Source organism: Symphalangus syndactylus, chromosome 12 (genome assembly GCF_028878055.3).
Source record: "Symphalangus syndactylus isolate Jambi chromosome 12, NHGRI_mSymSyn1-v2.1_pri, whole genome shotgun sequence".
Classification (NCBI taxonomy): Eukaryota; Metazoa; Chordata; class Mammalia; order Primates; family Hylobatidae; genus Symphalangus; species Symphalangus syndactylus.
In genome coordinates, this window is record NC_072441.2 from 124,340,594 (window position 1) to 124,348,275 (window position 7,682).

The 7,682-nt window shown below is 44.2% G+C and overlaps 1 protein-coding gene across 9 annotated transcripts in view; it reads left to right on the forward strand.

Annotated features, from left to right (window-relative positions):
• The window catches only part of AXDND1 (axonemal dynein light chain domain containing 1), a 177,767-nt gene that overhangs the window by 165,747 nt on the left and 4,338 nt on the right, over positions 1-7,682 (forward strand). The window lies entirely within an intron of this gene.

Consider the following 7,682-nt stretch of genomic DNA (forward strand, 5'->3'; position numbering starts at 1 on the left):
TTAAATCCAGAACTGAGAAGTTTTAATTATTTAAGGTAGAGAATAGCTACATAAAGTTAGTCCCCAGCTTGCAAACAGTAATTTACACAGACGCCCAGCCACCCTTCTCCCTCCTTCCAGAAACCACCAGCAAAATCATTGCCAGGGGGCTCTGAAGTGGAGGATGAGACGCCTTGCAAAGCTGAGGAGAGCTGCCTCCTACTCACGGCAGTCCCTGTGCCCTGCAAAGGACCTAAACAGAGTCTCCAGAAAATCCATAGGTTAAATCCATCCTTAGAGTTAGCAGGTAGCCCCTTGAAAAAAATGCAGATACCTCTGGAGCAATCTGGCACTGCTATATTTATATATGTTAGTGCAATAAAATCACTTTTTTCCTGCGGGTTGTGCAGTGAAGGAATAGAAAATTATATTGTGGTAATGGCAGGAGCCTTGTGAATGCTCAGTAAAGAGAAGACCTGGACAGAGTAGGGGATATATTTATTTTTATTTTTATGTCAATATCTTTAATAATTAGCAAATCACTGTGCTCTGAGCTGTGACTGAAAAAGCAATCAAGAGGGAAGTTTGCAAAGATGAATATGGCTTAGTCCTTGATCTCAGTGGGGTCTGCAGTTGGGTGTGGGGAAGTTACACTAACAGTAATACAAAGCGCAAATAGTAATACAAAGGCAACCACATGTAGGATGGAGATGGCAGCAGCCACTCTGAAGGATTCAAATTGGGAAGCAGTGTCACGGGGCTGTTTTTCACATGCATGTTGGGGAGAGCAGGCTTGATGGCCAGAGGCCTTCTGCACCATCCCAGGGATGGAGTTTGTGTAAGGTCTGTGCACAGGAGCCTGGAAAGAAAGGGTTGGGGAGACAACAGAAGGGCTCAGGAATGGTTAAGGGAAGATTCTGAAGACTGTTTCCACTGGAATTTTTTTTCACCAAGCTTCAGATGTGTATAAGAGGGAAGGAGGAGATGTTCTTCTTCTTTCTCTTCTTCACTCCTTGACCACAATCTGTCCTGCCCCAGGACCCAGAACTCAAACAGTTAACTGACCACACTTGAACTTGGGAAATGCATTCTGAATGCCAATAACCAATTTAGAGTCAAATTTGTGGCACATAGCTTATTTGTAGCTTGAGGGTTACCCAGGCAGAAAAAATGTAAAACTGCTTTGTAAAATTAAAAACCGTTAGTAAATATAAGATATTATTACTACAATATTCTAGCTGTTTTTGTCTTTTTAGAGGTACCATGCAAGGACGGTGCTCTCAACATTAAATCCGGAATCCAGACTAAATCTCATGACAAAACAAAACCCAAGTAGTGTCCACAGAGCTCTGGGGTTCACAATGGCTCTATCCACTGAACACACCCCAGATATCACGGTGTTATAGAGCTGATGTGGCTCAGTTGGAGGGACTCCCTTTGTAACAGCCACTAGAAAAGCCATAACCTACAACCCAAGAGCATTTTCTCTTTCAGTCACAGCGATGGCTATAGGGAGTCAGGTGCATTAGCTCACTTCCCACATTAAAAATAGCTTGTGCAAAAGTTTGCTAGCCTCTTCAATTGATTTCCTAACAGAGGTCTGTGAAATGTCAGTTTCTCTCAAGAAAATAATGCTTTTTGAAAACTTTGAACTCCGCAGACAAGACTGGCAAATAAAAAACATTAGTTTTTCAATTTAAAAGAGAAGATCTAGGCTGGGCATGGTGGTTCATGCCTGTAATCCCAGCACTTTGGGAGGCCAAGGTGGGAGGATCACTTTAGGTGAAGAGTTTGAGACCAGACTCGCCAACGTGGCAAAACCCCATCTCTACTAAAACACAAAAATTAGCCAGGCATGGTGGTGCACACCTGTAGTCCCAGCTTACTCAGGAGGCTGAGGCACGAGAATTGCTTGAACCCAGGAGGTGGAGGTTGCGGTGAGCTGAGATCACGCCACTGCACTCCAACCTGGGCAACAGAGCAAGACTCCATCTCAAAAAAAAAAAAAAAGAGAAAATCTTGACGATGCTCTTAGGTGTCTGCAGCATTTTCAGATTTCTTATGATTTCTGACATTTTTATGATTTATCTGATCTTTGCAATAACCCTACAAAGTAGGCGAAGGAGATATTCTCAGAAGATAAAACTGAGGCCCAGTGATTATAAGACATGGTCACAGAGCTGATTGGTGTCAGAGCTCCCAGCTCACTGGACTCATGTCTAGACTGTTTCACAATAGTGAGGGGCCACCAGGCCATTGCTCAGATGGTTTCCTTCATAGCGGCCTGTGTTGCTGAAGATTCATCCAGAATCTCTATTTCTTGCTTTTACTGTCTCATTTGTCTGCTCTGTTCATGACCCTGAATCCATCTAGGCACAAGAGATGGACTAACCTGCAAAAATCAGTTGCAAGTGACAACTGGATGTTCTGGGCAGTCACTCAGCGAGGTCTCCCTGCTGCCTCACTGCTCCTGGCTCACTTGCCTTTGCTCTCATCTCTGAATACCTGTGGCAAGATTTCTACACCTGCACTGACTCCACATATTTGGTGTTTCTTTGGGTTTATCTCCTAGAATTTTAGACCTTTACCTGTTCTTCCAGCCTCGGAAATCCCAACTCTAGAGTCCCCATCTTTATTTAAGCCAACTCTGGCCAGGCCTGTCATTGGCCATCATTAAACTGTGTGAGGGATGGGTTTCAACATTCCTTAGTATATACCTAAGACTACTAGATGGAGTCTGGTCAGTTCCGCTCTTTACCTCTGGGAAAAGAAAACATGAAATTCTTCAGAAACTTGGCAGTGCTCCTGGCCCAAATGACAGATGAGCTGAAGCTGTTGGCTCATGATTACAGCTGCTGCCTGACGGAGTGGAGCCAGCCTTATCTTTGCACCTTCCCAGAGAAATTCCTGAATAGCTCTAGAAAATTTGGGGACTTTTTGTGGGGTTGCAGAATAATTTTTATTGATTTTCCACTTTGCAGGCATGAGTTGTCATTTCCATACAAATCAGTAGGCCCCATCCCTGAACATGAGCCTTGTCCCTTAGAATGTGCCAAATACCATGTCAGCTCCATTGCGTAGAAGGATTAGTCTCTAAATTCCAGAGTTATATCTGCTGCCACTACGATTAGAATGAGGTGATTGGCATCATGGACCCACATTAGCTGAGGTGGTTTTGTTACAAGCCACCCACTCTTGCAAGCCCATGAAAAAAGATAATGTATTGAAAGGATGCTGGGGGGTTCAAGGATTTGAAGGGAAGTTTTGAAGAACTAGGCTGGGAAAAGACAGGAACCAGCTAGCTTTAGATCAGGCACAATAGTTCCTTCACCATCTGTTCCAGTGCTACCACCAAACACCAATCATTTATTTCATCCTTACATTATTCCGCCAAAGTCTCAAAGTCCCAAGAGAGAGAAAAGCTACCCTGTGGTCACAAACCTCCCCATGGATGAACCAGGGATGGTGAGAAAACTTCAGGGTCTCTCTGGCTTCCTTAAAGCGAAGGAAGGACGCCTTGTGGTGCTGTTCCACTAAGATGGGACACACTATGGGGAAAGGAAATCAGGGTGGGGTTAGGAAGGCATAATGAGTGTTAGGTGGTTAAAAAAAAAAAAAAAAAGTATGCCCCAGGGAGGGCACCTGCACTGCTGCTCTCTGCAAGTTAGCCTGGCCAGTTCCACTCTCCCAAGTAACTGCTTTGTGGGAAGGTTTAGATAGTCCTTGAGACCCTGCCACACCTTCTCAGGGTGTCCCTGAAGTGGTCTCCCAAGCAGAGTGGAGGGAGGAACTTCTGCTGCTCATCACTGGCAGTCAGGCTGCCGAGTGAGGCTGTTGTGCTTGCATATGGGAGACTAGCCATTCTGTGCTCAGATGTCCAGACTGAGCCATGCTGTCCATTTTTCTAGAAAGCTGCTCTGGCCCTTCAGAGAGAGGAAACTGGTTAGCCTCATCACACTCCTCTGCGTCCCAGCCCCCGATCTCAGTGGCGACATGTTGCATGTCCTGTAGTGCCGAGTTGGTACTGTTTTGGGAGTGCATACCATAGTGTACTTAAAGATCTTAGAAAGCTTAGTGGACAGTCCCCCTCAACCACCAGGCCTGGCTCTTCACCACATTCCCGCACCAACTCAGTGCGTGTGGGCTCCAGGAGATTCTCCCCTGAGAGATCTGGTCCTACTCACACAATTGGTCTCACTGACTTGACTATGGTCAGGTCACTTGTCTGCTACCTTGTAGCATTCAGTGACTGCGCTTTCCTCTTGTCCTTGGCCTTTCCTAGCTGGAGGTCAATGACCCACATACTGCTTGGGAAACATATCTTGCATTTCACTTTTAAAGCCTGCTGGAAATTCTGCTTGCAGGCCCCAAAGCTCTAGATCACTGTCTGGGTATTCCTGGAATCAAATAAGTATCCATCTACCAGCAAGTATTTCCCCACAGGAAGCAGAGGAGTTTCTCTAAAATTAGGAATAAAACTGCTAAAGCCCTGCTGCGTAGGCCCTGCATACCTGCAAAACTGCAGTGCTTGCTAGGTGAGCCCGAGGCTGAGGCATTCCGTAGCTATATTGATATGAAGCTGTGTCTAGGGTTCATCAGGACTTCCATCACTGCCTCAGAAAAATGGAGAGCTCATTCTAGCCAGGTCTGCCACAGCCTCAAGGCAATCTCTCGTTCAGGATTGCTAAGCAAGCATACTAATCCCTCTGACCTCAAAGACGAACTATGTAGAGTGCAGGTTTTTGAGAAGTGCAACTTGGCTAAAATGGTGCAACAAAGAACATGTAAGGCAGCCTTCCAGAAGTTCCCTAAGCAGTCCCATTATACAGCAATGTGCCATTCTGCCAGGACAATGCTTCTATTCTTAAATGTCCAATGAAAGGGCACCTGCAAGACTGCAGTGGCTTCTGTCAGTTTGGAGGGCATCCTCTAGTATTTGCAAGGTTTGGGTCCCACGAGCACCTGATCTGGCAGAGTTATACTTTAGGCTACCTCTAGGCCAGCTTGAGAAACACTTTTGAAAGTCTGAAAATTAAGAGTTTCCACGATCTGTCTTGCCAAGGCAAACTGATTTTTAGAAGGCAAAATGTCCCCATCCCTACCCCCTACCCAAAATTCTGACAGATCCTGGAGTTCACAAGGTACTACTGGTAATTCATCTCTCATTTTCCACTCTGGCCATCCAAACAGTCAAACCCAGGCAAGAAAGAAAGAAAGGGGGATTGTCTGAGTTTTGGCTGTAACTATTGCCCACCAAGAGGAAAAACTTCTCTGTCCTGTTCTTGCTCTGCTATAATCCTGAACAGCTGTGCCCGTTGAAACAAATGCTTGTTATATCATGGTGGGAATCAAAAACGGGAGACCATATGTGCAAGTTCTAAAGCTGGTTCTGTCCTAGAACAACCACCCTGGGAGCAGGCACTACTAGCCGTCGGGGCTGCCTTTGACACATGGAGGCAACATGTGGAGGGGCCAGCTGGCTCTTATTTGGATGCAGCCTGATGGCTGTCATTTATTGCTACTGAGGTAAAACCAGAATAATAGTAATCACCATTATTTATTAAGCATTTACCTTGTGCAAGCATTGTGCTAAGTATATCATATGCATTATCTTATTTAATCACAACTCTGTGAGGTGGATCCTACTTTTATCCCCATTTATACACAGGATTAGTAATATGTCCAAGGTTAAACAGTTAGTAAATGGTAGAGTCTGAATCAAATCTAACATGTCTGAGAGCAGACCCCAAGCTCCCAGCTATAGTGCTGTAATGCCTTTCCAAGCCCAGAAGAAGCCATTGGAAGTGTGTTGATGACCTCTCTTTTAAAGGATTTGGCTTCCATATCCTTTACTTAATGCTCAGCTCAGCTACTGTGCAAAAGCCAGGATTACTGGAACCTCATAATTCCAATAGACTCTCTGCCAAAGAACATTGTAGTGGCCAGGAACAGTCCATCAAGGAGATTCATACTTACTCAGAGCCATCCAGACATGGTCCCCAAGGATGTGGAATGCAGGGGTATTGGTAGAATGACCTGCTGAGCCTTCTAGATAGGAGAGTCCAAACTGCAGAGCCCCCGTTGCACTGTAACACTACTGGTGAGCCATGGTGGCCCTTGAAATTCTAAGGAAGGCCTTCAAAGCCTCCATAGGGCACATTTCTGATGATTTTGAGCCCAACAATCTGCAGTATACTAGCCCTTAAGCTAGCTGCTTGCATAATAAATTCAGGTCTGAATACACCAATGCCACATCACTGTCAACTCCAAATGCCCTGGAACACCATTCTCCTAGAGTGTGCCATAGACTTCTCCCACTCTCAGAGGCATGTCATTTTGGTCATGGCAGACTCCAGTGCCAGACTCGAACATCTTATCCCTGTTTATCAGCTTATTGCCACTCTATTAATATTAAATTATCAGGAAAAAAAACTATTCCTAGAACATATCATGGTTTTAGATTGTACTCTCCAGCTTGTCCTCCAGCCATCATTTCACAATTAGTAACCAGTTGGAATGCAGCACCTGGGTCAGCTCACTAGCCAGTTTCTGAAGAATTTTACCTTTGACTATCCACTATACTCTTTCACCTAAACACAGTTTTATAGCGACTTATCGCCATTATTTCCTTCTCATCAAGCCCACCAACTGCAACAGTTGGTTAATTTGAAAGACAACACATGCCATCAAGCAGACCTGAAAGCCCTCTGGCATTCCAATGAGAAATTTAAATACTGACCTGTGCCAGACATCAGAGGAAACCAAACAATAGGAGATACCGTAGGCACTCCCCAGATATGCAAGCAAAATCTGCCTTTGACAAAAAACCAGTGTTATAAGGAAGTATGAAGAGTCATAAAAGCCATTTTTACCCTGGCGTTCACTTCCGCTTGTTCTGCGTTTGGCTTCTGTTATGCCTGACCCAGCATGACTCTACCTTCTTCTTCATTACACATGCCAAAATTTGCTATCCTGAGATCCGGAACCGTCATATATGGTGTGAAAAGTGACCAACAACCCTTGGTGCCATCTTAATTCCAATAACCAATACACTGGAATGGGTATGGGCCAACACAGTAGTAATGAGAAACATTTCCCACTTCAGGAGTGCTCTGATTGCCATTGACCCTTTAAATGGGCTAAACCACCTATGATCATGCCCCGGCTGGTCCATGAAAGCAAGCTCCACATCCTAGATGATGAGACATTCTAGGAAATCACCTAGGAGTTCCCCAACCCATGTCCTGTTGCTGCTTCATCAGTGTTTGCTTTCTTGTTTCTGACACCATACTCCTGGGTCTGGTAGATTTTGTTACCTGCCTTTGACTTATTTGGACATGAGAGCCTTTTGGATTCCACATTTATATTTCGGCACCCCTGCATAGTTTAGAGTTTTGCCTGTTCCTTTGGCTTCAGAATTTACTAACATTATTTTAGTAATGTTGGTAATGTTTTATAATGTTAGTGACTTTTTTAAGTTTATAGAGAATTTGCTGTAAGTATAGATAAGCTTTCTTATTGGCTTATTTTTTTCTGCAGATATGCATTTCTAATTGTATAAGGCAAATTAATGAAAAATAAGACTTAGAGAAATGTATCTATATTAAGAAATATCTGTATAAGAAAACAATATGTCAGGGCATGTATAGGTTACCTAATATTATTACCGTTTGAAGAAATAAACAAGCTGGTAAGTTCTATAC